This window comes from Hyla sarda, chromosome 1 (genome assembly GCF_029499605.1).
Source record: "Hyla sarda isolate aHylSar1 chromosome 1, aHylSar1.hap1, whole genome shotgun sequence".
Taxonomy (NCBI): Eukaryota; Metazoa; Chordata; class Amphibia; order Anura; family Hylidae; genus Hyla; species Hyla sarda.
In genome coordinates, this window is record NC_079189.1 from 244,561,790 (window position 1) to 244,575,285 (window position 13,496).

At 45.3% G+C, this 13,496-nt stretch overlaps 1 protein-coding gene across 6 annotated transcripts in view; it reads left to right on the forward strand.

Moving 5' to 3' along the window:
• CERS4 (ceramide synthase 4) overlaps positions 1-13,496 on the forward strand; it is a 324,796-nt gene that overhangs the window by 78,440 nt on the left and 232,860 nt on the right. The window contains exon 2 of one of the 6 annotated variants that reach the window (XM_056569861.1): positions 6,765-6,929. The exons of the other annotated variants lie outside the window; for them this stretch is intronic. The gene's annotated coding sequence lies outside the window, so the exon portion shown is untranslated. The remainder of the gene's footprint in view (positions 1-6,764; positions 6,930-13,496) is intronic. 6 annotated transcript variants of the gene reach the window in all.

Genomic DNA, 13,496 nt, shown 5'->3' on the forward strand with positions numbered 1-13,496 from the left:
CCATTGAGCTTTTTGAAAGAGAATTTGTTTGGAATGGAAGTCGGGGGCCATGTGCGTTTACAAAGCCCCCCGTGGTGTTAGAACAGTGGACCCCCACATGTGACCGCATTTTGGAAACTACACCCCTCACAGAATTTAATAAGGGGTGCAGTGATATTTACACCCCACTGGCGTTTGACAGATCTTTGGAACAGTGGGCTGTGCAAATGAAAAATAAAATTTTTAATTTTCACGGATCACTGATCCAAAAATCTGTCAGACACCTGTGGGCGTAAATGCTCATTGTACCCCTTATTACATTCTGTGAAGGGTGTAGTTTCCAAAATGGAGTCACATGGGGGGGGTCCATTGTTCTGGCCCTATGGGGGCTTTGTAAACACACGTGGCCTTCAATTCCAAATTTTCTCTTCAAAATCCCAATGGCGCTCACTCTCTTCTGAGCATTGTAGTTCGCCCGCAGAGCACTTTACATTCACATATGGGGTATTTTCTTACTAAGATGAAATGGGTTTACAAATTTTGGGGGGCTTTTTTCCTATTTTCCCTTGTGAAAATGAAACATTTAGGGTAACACCAGCATTTTAGTGAAAACATTATTTTTTTTCATTTTCCCATCCGTCAAACACCTGTGGGATGTTAAGGCTCACTATACCTGTGCAAATCAACAATTTAGGCCTCAAATGTACATAGTGCACTCTCACTCCTGAACCTTGTTGTGCGTCCGCAGAGCATTTTACGCCCACATATGGGGTATTTCCGTACTCAGGAGAAATTGCGTTACAAATTTTGGGGGTCTTTTTTTGCTTTTACCGCTTGTGAAAATAAAAAGTATGGGGCAACACCAGCATGTTAGTGTAAAAAAAAAAAAAAATACACTAACAGGCTGGTGTAGCCCCCGACTTTTCATTTTCATAAGGGGTAAAAGGAAAAAAGCACCCCAAAATTTTAAGTGCAATTTCTCCTGAGTACGAAAATACCCCATATGTGACCCTAAACAGTTTCCTTGAAATACGACAGGGCTCTGCAGTGAGAGAGCGCCTTAAGCATTTGAGGACTACATAGGGATTGCATAGGGGTGGACATAGGGGTATTCTATGCCAGTGATTCCCAAACAGGGTGCCTCCAGCTGTTGCTAAACTCCCAGCATGCCTGGACAGTCAGTGGCCGTCCGGAAATGCTGGGAGTTCTTGTTTTGCAACAGCTGGAAGCTCTGTTTTGGGGGGGGGGGGCAGTGTAAGGGGGTGTATATGTAGTGTTTTACCCTTAATTATGTGTTAGTGTAGTGTTTTTAGGTTACATTCACACTGGCGGGCGTTTACGTTGAGTTTCCCGCTAGGAGTTTGCGCTGCGGGAAAAATTTGCTGCATCCCGAACTTGAAGCAGAAAACACTGTAAACCCGCCAGTGTGAATGTACCATGTACATTCACATGGGGAGGGCAAACCTCCAGCTGTTTCAAAACTACAACTCACAGCATTACTGACAGACCTTGCATGCTTGGTGTTGTACTTTTGCAACAGCTGGAGGCACACTGGTTGGAAAACCTTCAGTTATCTAACTCAGTATTTTTCAACCAGTATGCCTCCAGCTGTTGCAAAACCTCAACTCCCAGCATGTACTGATCGCCGAAGGGCATGCTGGGAGATGTAGTTATGCAACAGCTGGAGGTACTCAACTACATCTCCCAGCATACCGAGACAGCTGTTTGCTGTTTGGACATGCTGGGATTTGCAGTTTTGAAACATCTGGAGGGCTACAGTCTGAGACCACTATACAGTGGTCTCTATACTGTAGCCCTCCAGATGTTGCAAAACTACAACTCCCAGCATGCCCAGACAGCTATTTGCTGTGTGGGCATGCTAGGAGTTGTAGTTTTGCAAGATCCAGAGGGCCACAGTTGGATCCCTGCACAGTGATCTTCAAACTGTAGCCCTCCAGCTGTTGCAAAATTGCAACTCCCAGCATGCCCACACAGCAAATAGCTGTCCTCTACTTCTGCCGATCCCCATCCCAATCGCAGCCTTCGCTGATGGGTGAGTGGGCTTCGGCGCCCGATCCCTGACTGTTTCCCCGTCCTGCCCCGCCTATTGTGGGTGGGCACGACGGGGAAAACGAAAGTTAACTCCCCCGCCCCCGATCTGCTATTGGTCGTCGCTTCTGACAATCAATAGCAGGGATAGGAGGGGTGGCACCCCTGCCACCTCACTCCTATCCCTTCAGGGGGATCGTGGGTGTCATGGACAACCGCGATCCCCCTTATATTCCGGGTCACCATAGACCCGTATGACCCGGAATCGGCGCAAATCGCAGCTGTGAATTCAGTTGCGATTTGCGCCGATCGCCGACATGGGGGGGGGGGGGGGTCTGATGACCCCTCCTTGGCATTTGCACGGGGTGCCTGCTGATCGATATCAGCAGTCACCCTGGTCCGATGCCACGGATTTCAGTCCGGCAATAAAACTGATACAGTGCAAAAATAAGCACCAGAGTCACAATCCGACTCCGGCCTGCTTATTTAAATGAATGAGATGCAGCGCTGGGATACGGCAGTGGCTAGTTTATTAATTTCCCCGCCGTATGCCGGTATAGTGCCATATTTTGTGCTTTGCCATGGAATATGTTACTTGACTGGACTATGACAGCTCCTTTGGCTAACATTCGCACACAAGCACCCTACCATTGGTTCCTGGGTGGGCTGAGGGGAGGGGGGGTGCTCGTGTCATGTGACCACAAATATGCTGTCTCAAACACCGTGTCTCCGGCTGACATTACATTCATTCCTCGCTCTGGAAACTGTGCTCCCGCATGTGTCATAAGCTGAGCGCAGTGACAGGCATGTCATACAGATCACCCCGCGGGCGCACAGTCCTCATAGAGGGGAATCAATTACATTACAGCCGCAGCGTGAATAACATTGCAGCTGCAGCGCTTCAGCTATCACAGAAGGAGAAATCCTCTTGCTGTGGTAGCCGAACTCTCACTGAAGAGAACAGTGTTTGAGACATCATATTTGTGGTCACGTGACACACGCAACCCCCCCCCCCCAGCCCCCCAGGAACCAATGTTAGGGGGCGGGTGCGCGCGTGTCAGCCAATGGAGCTGTCTTCATCCAGCAATGGAAAGTGCTGAGTCATGTAAGACATTCCACGGCAAAACACATAATATGGCACTACACCATATGCTGCCATATGTTGGAAACATAGTGTGAATGAAGATTTGAAGTCTTTAGACTGTGTTCACGCATTGAATTTGTAATGCATTTTTCACACATTTACTGCATTGTTTCTGCTGTGATTTTTTAAAATCACAGTAAATTTGACATACTCTTACAGTGATTTGCACCTTTTTTTGGCAACTTTGGGAAAATGATGGCAAAAAGTGAATTAACACAGAAAGTAACACAATGGCTGGTAAATAAGAGTGGAGTATTGTTTTCTTTGAGGGTTTTAACCACTTAACGACCACGGACGTAAATGTACGTCCTGGTTTGGCAGGACTTCCCGCACCAGGACGTACATTTACGTCCTGTGTATGACCGCGAGCATCGGAAGGGTGCTCGCGTCATACACGGCAGGTTCCGCGCTTTGATTGGATGATCGGATTGCCCGCAATGCTGCCGCGGGGATCCGATCATCCAGCATAACAGCCGGAGGTCCCCTCACCTGGCTCCGGCTGTCTCCCGGGGTCTTCTGCTATGGTCTGCGATCGAGCAGACCAGAGCAGAAGATCACCGATAATACTGAGCAGTGCTGTGTCCTATACATAGCACTGCACAGTATTAGCAATCAAACAATTGCTATAGATAGTCCCCTATGGGGACCTAAAATGTGTAAAAAAAAAAAAGTTGAAAAATGTAAAAATAAAAAGTAAAAAAAGTGAAAAATCCCCTCCCCCAATAAAAATGAAAATTGTCTGTCTTTCCCATTTTACCCCCAAAAAGCGTAATTTTTTTTTATAAACATATTTAGTATTGCCGCGTGTGTAAATGTCCGAACTATCAAAATATAATGTTAATGATCCTGTACGGTGAATGGCGTAAACGTAAAAAATTTAAAAAAGTTAAAAAATGCTACTTTTTTGTCACATTTTATTCAAAAAAAATTATAAAAAATGATCTAAAAGTTTTATATATGCAAAGGTGGTATCTAAAAAAAAGTACAGATGACGGCGCAAAAAATTAGCCCTCATACCGCCCTATATACGGAAAAATGAAAAAGTTATAGGTGGTCAAAATAGGGCGATTTTAGATTATTGATTTTGTACAAAAAGTTTTAGTTTTTTTTTAAGCGGTACAAAAATATAAAAGTATATAGCCATGGGTACCATTTTAATCGTATTGACCCACAGAATAAAGAACACATGTCAGTTTTACCCTAAAGTGTACAGTGTGAAAACAAAACCCTCCAAAATGTGCAAAATTTTGGTTTTCATTTAAATTTCCTCCCAAAATTTTTTTTTTGGGGGGTTCGCCGTACATTTTATGGTAAAATGAGAGGTTTCATTACAAATTACAATTGGTCACGCAAAAAACAAGCCCTTATATGGGTCTGTAGATCGGAATATAAAGGAGTTATGGATTTTAGAAGGCGAGGAGCAAAAAACAAAAACGCAAAAATAAAATTGGCCTGGTCCTTGAGGTGAAAATGGGCTTGGTCATTAAGGGGTTAATTCCCTACAGGTACTTTTCTTCATTTTTTTCTAAGGTTTCCCTACTTTTTGCACTTTTCCCTACATTTTGTTTTTTTACACATGCTCTGAGCTGCGGGGCTTTCCTCAACTCAAATCCACCACATTTTCTGTTGAAACCTTAGTAAATAAGTTGGGATTTTTTGAAAATGTCAGTGACACGCCCCTTTTCGACAGTCATGCCCCCTTTCCCCAGCGACTACGCCCCTTTTTGGGGGTCTCTGAGTAAAATGGAGAGTTGGTCGGTCAGATTTTTACATTTTTGGCGCAAATTCTGGTGCACAACCTGACAAAACAGTTTGGATTTACAATAGTAAATCAGGGCCAATGTTTGAAAATAGCCAAAGGAGGGATGTACATCTACTATAGTATATATTCTGAGGGGAGCTAGGAGAGGATGCCATCCGGCAGTTCACAGAAAATCAACTGACCTAGTATTGACTTCCTTTTTACACTTTTAGAGTCCCATTCAAACCAAAATAGTACAAATAAAAACTTCAGATCCCAGTGCCAAAAATAAGCCATCAAAAGTTATAGGGGTCAAAATAAGGTTAATATAAGCATACTTATGTTTTTGAAAAGAATTTAACATTTTTTAACCTCTTAAGGACCAAGGGCATACAGGTACGCCTTTGCTCCCTGGTACTTAAGGACCAAGGGCGTAGGAGTGAGGTGGCAGGGGTGCCGTCCCTCCTATCCCTGCTATTGGTCGTCAAGACGCGACCACCAATAGCAGAACGGGGGCAGGGGGGTTACTTTCGGTTTCCCCCTCCTGCCCACCCACAATAGGCGGGGCAGAACGGGGAAACTGAAGCGGACTGGCGCCGACATCCACTTACCATCGGCGAGGCTGCGGTCGACGATCGGTGTCGGAGATCGGCGGGCGGCGATGTCATGCAGCTTGCTCCCTGGATCCTACGGAAGCCGGTGAGTTGCCTAGCAACATCTGGAGGGTTACAGTTTGAGACCACTATACAGTGGTCTCTACACTGTAGCCCTCCAGATGTTGCAAAACTACAACTCCCAGCATGCCCAGACAGCTGTTTGGGCATGCTGGGATTTGTGGTTTTGCAACAGCTGGAGGGCTAAAGTTTGGAGATCAATTTGCAGTGGTCTCTAAACTGTGGCCCTCTAGATCTTGCAAAACTACAACTCCTAGTATGCCCACACAGCAGTTTGCTGTCTGGGCATGCTGGGATTTCTAGTTTTGCAATATCTGGAGGGCCACAGTTTGGAGATCACTGTGCAGTGGTCTCTAAAATATAGCTCTCCAGATGTTTCAAAACTGGAAATCCCAGTATGCCCAAACAGCTGTCTCGGCATGCTCGGAGTTGTAGTTGCGTACCTCCAGCTGTTGAATAACTATATCTACCAGCATGCCCTTCTGCGATCAGTACATGCTGAGAGTTGTAGTTTTGCAACAGCTGGAGGCACACAGGTTGGAAAATACTGAGTTAGGTAACAGAACCTAACTGAAGGTTTTCCAACCAGTGTGCCTCCAGCTGTTGCAAAAGTACAACTCCCAGCATGCACGGTCTGTCAGTACATGCTGGGAGTTGTAGTTTTAAAACAGCTGGAGCTGGCAAACTCCTAGCGGTAAACTCACTGTAAACCTACACCAGTGTGAATGTACCCTAAAAACACTACACTAACACAAAATAAAGGGTAAAACACTACACACTCTTACACTGTCACCCCCTCCCCCCCCCCCCCAATAAAAATGAAAAATTTATCATATGGCAGTGTTTCCAAAACGGAGCCTCCAGCTGTTGCAAAACATCAACTACCAGCATTTCCGGACATCCAGGGATTGTCCAGGCATGCTGGGCATTTAGCAACAGCTGGAGGCACCCTGTTTGGGAATCACTGGCGTAGAATACCCCTATGTCCACCCCTATGCAATCCCTAATTTAGTCCTCAAATAGGCATGGCGCTCTCTCACTTCGGAGCCCTGTCGTATTTCAAGGAAACAGTATAGGGCCACATATGGGGTATTTCCGTACTCGCAAGCAATTAGTATTAGTATCCATGAGCTTAGGTATAACAGGAGCGCGTACGCGCATTACCCTGTAATTGCAGCCTCCGAGACTAAATGCCAACGCATGCGCAGTGAGTGACACAAACGTCGGCAGGAGTTGAAGTCCTCCATGCGCACTAAAGGACATGCGCCGCGCACAGAGATGATGCCGGAAGGAGAGCGGGCACACAATAACAATGACGTGGATCGGATACCGGATACTACAGGTAAGTCCTGAAAGATGACCCAGGTAGCGATTAGCGCTACCAGGATCTGATTGGATGAGATATGCTGGATGATGCAACAGCAATGGTGAATGGTCCTCGGACCAGGAGCAGGTTAATGATGTGAACAACATTGATTATAAATACCCCCTCCGCCATCTTAGGTGCCATGATTGCCACTCTTGCCTCTTGAAAACCCTGTGGAGACAGTGAAACATGTAGAGGCGGGCAATTGAGTGTTTTTAACATACCAGCACGGACCCAAATATTGATGGCACTGCTGAGCCACACTATATAGGAAATTGGAGTGTTAACTCCACATACACTGATAGTATACAGGGTCCATCCTGAGACTATTTTATTTCACATTTGGGGGCTTACAACATTGTTTTAACTGAACACAATAAAGGTTCATTTTTAAGGGGTTGATTCTTTAGGGTTTTTTTACCCCGGGCTTTTGCCCTGGGGTTAGGTTATTAAGGCGGAAGCAATTGTGTTACAAATTTTGGGGGGCTTTTTCTCCTTTTACCCCTTATGAAAAGGAAAAGTTGGGGTCTACACCAGCCTGTTAGTGTAAAAAAAATTTTTTTACACTAACATGCTGGTGTTGCCCTTTACTTTTTAATTTTCACAAATTTTCATCAAATTTTGGAATTTTTCACCATGAAATGATGCAAGTATCGACAAAAATTTACCACTAACATAAAGTAGAATATGTCATGAAGAAACAATCTCGGAATCAGAATGAAAGGTAAAAACATCCCAGAGTTATTAATGCTTAAAGTGACAGTGGTCAGATGTGCAAAAAATGCTCTGGTCCTACAGTGAAAATTGGCCTGGTCCTTAACCTGTTGGGGACGAAGTGCGTATGCATACGCCCTTGCGTCCTGGTACTTAAGGATGAAGGGGACCGGACCGGGGTGACTGCTGATATCAATCAGCAAGCACCCCGCGCAAATGCCTAGGGGGTTCATCAGACCCCCCCCCCATGTCGGCGAATTAACACTTGCGAATTACGCCGATTACGGGTCTATGGTGACCCGGGTACCCGGAATATTTGGGGGATCGCGGTTGTCTAAGACACCCACGATCCCCCTGAAGGGATAGGAGTGAGGTGGCAGGGGTGCCACCCCTCCTATCCCTGCTATTGGTGGTCTAGACGCGACCTCCAATAGCAGATCGGTCGGCGGGGGGGTTTACTTTCGTTTTCCCCGTCCTGCCCACCCACAATAGGCGGGGCAGAACTGGGAAAACGAAGAGGAACGGGCGCCGAAGATCACTTACCCGTCCGGAGGCTGCGGGCGACAGTGATCGGCGTGCGGCAGAAGAGGACGGCTCCCTGGATCCGACGGAAGCCGGTAAGTTGCCTAGCAACATCTGGGGAGCTACAGTCTGAGACCATTATACAGTGGTCCAGATGTTGTAAAACTACAACTCCCAGCATGCCCAGACAGCTGTTTGAGCATGCTGGAATATGTAGTTTTGCAACAGCTGTAGGACTGCAGTTTGAGCCTCTATACAGTGGTCTCTAAACTGTATCCCTCCAGATCTTGCAAAACTACAACTCCTAGCATGCCCAAACAGCAATTTGCTGTCTTGGCATGCTGGGATTTGTAGTTTTGCAACATCTGGAGGGTCACAGTTTGGAGATCACTGGGAAGTGGTCTATAAACTGTAGCCCTCCAGATGTTGCAAAACTGCAAAGCCCAGCATGCCCAGACAGCAAACAGCTGTCTCGGCATGCTGGGAGTTGTAGTTGCGTACCTCCAGCTATTGCATAACTACATCTCCCAGCATGCCCTTCGGCGATCAGTACATGCTGGGAGTTGTAGTTTTGCAACAGCTGGAGGCACACTGGTTGGAAAATACTGAGTTAGGTAACAGAACCTAACTGAAGGTTTTCCTACCAGTGTGCCTCCAGCTGTTGCAAAAGTACAACTCCTCAGTCAGTACATGCTGGGAGTTGTAGTTTTGAAACAGCTGGAGGTTTGCCCCCCCATGTGAACGTACAGGGTACATTCAAACGGGCAGGTTTACAGTAAGTTTCCTGCTTCATGTTTGGGCTGCGGTAAATTTTTCGCCGCAGCGCAAATTCCTAGCGGGAAACTCACCGTAACCCGCCAGCGTGAATGTACCCTAAAAACTAGGGGTGTGAATCGCCAAGAGTTTGGCGATACGATTCGAATCGCGATACCAGTGTGGCTATTCGATATATCGCGATACCGTCTAGGTGACGATACATCGCGATATATCCCGATACATCGCCCACCAGGGAGCATTCACAGATCCCTTTAGACGCCGCTGTCAGCTTTGACAGCGGCGATCTAGTAGTCCGACGCACACTTTTCTCATTTTATCCCGTCCGGGCTGCAAAATAAAAGAAAACAAACTTTCTCTTACCTGCCAACTAGTGTTGAGCGGCATAGGCCATATTCGAATTCGCGAATATTCGCGAATATATGGATGAATATTCGTCATATATTCGCGAATATTCGCATATTCTCGTTTTATTTTCGCATATGCGAAGATTCGTGTATGCGAAAATTAACATATGTGAATATTAGCATATACAAAATTAGCATACGCGAATATTCGCATATGCGAAAATTAGCATATGCTAATTTTTTCATGCGCGAATGTTCGCGCGCCAGTCTCACACAGCAGTATTACAGCCTTCTTTACACCACACAAGCTGGAAGCAGAGAGGGGTGATCACTGTGATGTGTACTGTGAAGAAAAAAAAAAAACGAATATTCGTAATTACGAATATATAGGGCTATATTCGCGGAATTCGCGAATATGCGATATTCGCAAATAATATTCGAATTGCGAATATTCGCGAGCAACACTACTGCCAACGAGCCCCCGTAGCTCCGGTACACTCCGGTACAGGTGTTCTGTCCCCGGGCTGTATTCTTCTTACTTACTGTTAGCCCGGCACGTGACACGGAGCTTCAGCCTATCACCGGCCGAGGCGGGACATCGCTGCGGCTGGTGATAGGCTGAAGGTCCGTGTGACGTGCCGGGCTAACGGGAAGTAAGAAGAATACAGCCCGGGGACCGAACACCTGTACCCTAGTGTACCGGAGCTCCGGGGGCTAGTTGGCAGGTAAGAGAAAGTGTGTTTTCTTTTATTTTGCAGCCCGGACGGGATAAAATGAGAAAAGTGCGCGCCGGACTACTCCTTAAATAGCCAGCTGCGGACGCATGCTGGCTATTAGCGGCGGCCCTCGGCTACTGAGAACAGCCGGGGGCTGCAGAGTATGGAGCGGGTAGGAGTCCAGAGCCCGCTCCATACACAATGCAGAGCACCGCATGCTGGATATTAGCGGCGGTGATGCATCAGCGGCCCCTGGCTACTGAAATCAGCCGGGGGTCCCAGAGTACGGAGCGGGCACGAGTTGGAGCCCGCTCCGTACACCCAGAGCGCCGCCGCGTCAGATCCGGCCTGCCTGGCTCCACAAATGTGGAACTTGTATCTCCTGAGGCCCGGGACATGCTGTTCCGGGCATCAGGAGATACAAATTCCACATCCCTAAAAGAATCGATTCAGTATCGCCAAGTGAAAAAATCGCGATAATCGCGCAAATCGATTTTTTCTTACATCCCTACTAAAAACACTACACTACACTGCACTAACACATAATAAAGTGTATAACACTACATATACACCCCCTTACACTGTCCCCCCCCCCCCCAATAAAAATGAAAAATGTATCGTGCGGCAGTGTTTCCAAAACAAAGCCTCCAGTTGTTGCAAAACAACAACTCCCAGCATTTCTGGACAGCCACTGACTGTCCAGGCATGCTGGGAATTGAGCAACAGCTGGAGGCACCATGTTTGGGAATCACTGGCGTAGAATACCCCTATGTCCACCCCTATGCAATCCCTAATTTAGTCCTGAAATGCGCATGGCGCTCTCTCACTTCAGAGCCCTGTCGTATTTCAAGGAAACAGTTTAGGGCCACATATGGGGTATTTCCGTACTCGGGAGAAATTGCACTACAAATTTTGGGGGGCTTTTTCTCCTTTTACCCCTTATGAAAAGGAAAAGTTGGGGGCTACACCAGCCTGTTAGTGTAAAAAAAAAATTTTTTTACACTAACATGCTGGTGGTGCCCCATACTTTTTATTTTCACAAGCAGGAAAAGGAAAAAAAGACCCCCAAAATTTGTAACGCAATTTCTCCTGAGTACGAAAATACCCCATATGTGGGCGTAAAATGCTCTGTGGGCGCACAACAAGGCTCAGGAGTGAGAGCGCACCATGTACATTTGAGGCCTAAATTGGTGATTTGCACAGGGGTGGCTGATTTTACAGCGGTTCTGACATAAACACAAAAACATAAATACCCACATGTGACCCCATTTTGGAAACTACACCCCTCACGGAACGTGACAAGGGGTATAGTGAGCCTTAACATCCCGCAGATGTTTGACGAATTTTCATTATATTTGGATGGGAAAATGAAAAAAAAAAAAAGTTTTCACTAAAATGCTGGTGTTACCCAAAATTTTTCATTTTCACAAGGGAAAATAGGAAAAAAGCCCCCCAAAATGTGTAACCCCATTTCTTATGAGTAACACAATGCCCCATATGTGGATGTAAAGTGCTCTGCTGGCACACTACAATGCTCAGAAGAGAAGGAGCGCCATTGGGATTTTGAAGAGAAATTTTTTCCGGAATTAAAGGCCACGTGTGTTTCCAAAGCCCCCATAGTGCCAGAACAATGGACCCCACCACATGTGACCCCATTTTGGAAACTACACCCCTCATGTAATGTATTAAGGGGTGCAGTGAGCATTGACGCCCCACAGGTGTCTGACAGATTTTTGGAACAGTGGTCCGTGAAAATGAAAAATTAAATTTTTCATTTGCACAGCCCACTGCTCCAAAGATCTGTCAAACGCCAGTGGGGTGTAAATACTCACTGCACCCCTTATTAAATTCTGTGAGGGGTGTAGTTTCCAAAATGGGGTCACATGTGGGGGGGTTAACTGTTCTGGCACCACGTGGGACTTTGTAAATGCACATGGCCCCTGAATACCATTTCAAACTAATTCGCTTTCCAAAAGCCCAATGGTGCTCCTTCTCTTCTGAGCATTGTAGTTCGCTCACAGAGCATTTTACGTCCTAACATGGGGTATTTCAATACTCAGAAGAGATGGGGTTACAAATTTTGGGGGGCATTTTCTCCCATTACATTTTGTAAAAATAAATTTGGGGAAAAATCTGCACTTTAGTGAAAACTTTTTTTTTTCATTTACACATCTGATTTTAACGAAAAGTCGTCAAACACCTGTGAGGTGTTAAGACTCACTAGACCCCTTGTTACGTGCCTTGAGGGGTGTAGTTTCCAAAAGAGTATGCCATGTGGGGGGTTTTCTGCTGTTCTGGCACCATAGGGGCTTCCTAAAGGTGACATGCCCCCCAAAAACCATTTCTGCTAAATTCACTCTCCAAAATCCCATTGTTGCTCCTTCCCTTCTGAGCCCTCTACTGCGCCCGCCGAACACTTGACATACACATATGAGGTATTTCCTTAATCGAGAGAAATTGGGTTACAAATTTTGGGGGGGCTTTTTCTCCTATTACCACTTGTAAAAAATAAAAAAAACTGGGTCTACAAGAACATGCGAGTGTAAAAAATAACGATTTTGAATTTTCTCCTTCACTTTGCTGCTATTCCTATGAAACACCTAAAGGGTTAACAAACTTACTGAATGTCATTTTGGATACTTTGAGGGGTGCAGTTTTTATAATGGGGTCATTTGTGGGGTATTTCTAATTTGAAGGCCCTTCAAATCCACTTCAAAACTGAACTGGTCCCTGAAAAATTCCGATTTAGAAAATTTTGTGAAAAATTGGAAAATTGCTGCTGAACTTTGAAGCCTTCTGATGTCTTCCAAAGTAAAAACATGTCAAGTTTATGATGCAAACATAAAGTAGACATACTGTATATGTGAATCAATATATAATTTATTTGGAATATCTATTTTCCTTACAAGCAGAGAGCTTCAAAGTTAGAAAAATGCTAAATGTAAAAAAATTTCATCAAATTATTTAATTTTTCAAGAAATGATGCAAGTATCGCCGAAAATTTACCACTAACATAAAGTAGAATATGTCACGAAAAAACATTCTCGGAATCAAATTTATAAGTAAAAGCATCCCAGAGTTATTAATGCTTAAAGTGACAGTGGTCAGATTTGCAAAAAATGCTCCCGTCCTTAGGGTCATAATGGGCTCCGTCCCCAAGGGGTTAAGGGGTTAAAAGAAGTACAATAGGAAAGCTACGTAAATATGGGTATAATTTTAATCGCATTGACCCACAGAATAAAGATTCCATGACAGTTTTACTGTAAAATGCACTGTGTAAACAAAAGCCCCCAAAATTATCAGAATTGCAGGGGGATTTTCAACACCCTCCTCCCACACACACGCAATAATTTTTTTTTTTATCCTACGCCCTACATTTTATGAAAAGATGACAAGTGTCATTACAAAGTACAATTAACCCCTTAAGGACCGTTTTTTTTTTTTTCATTTTTTCATTTTCGTTTTTGCTC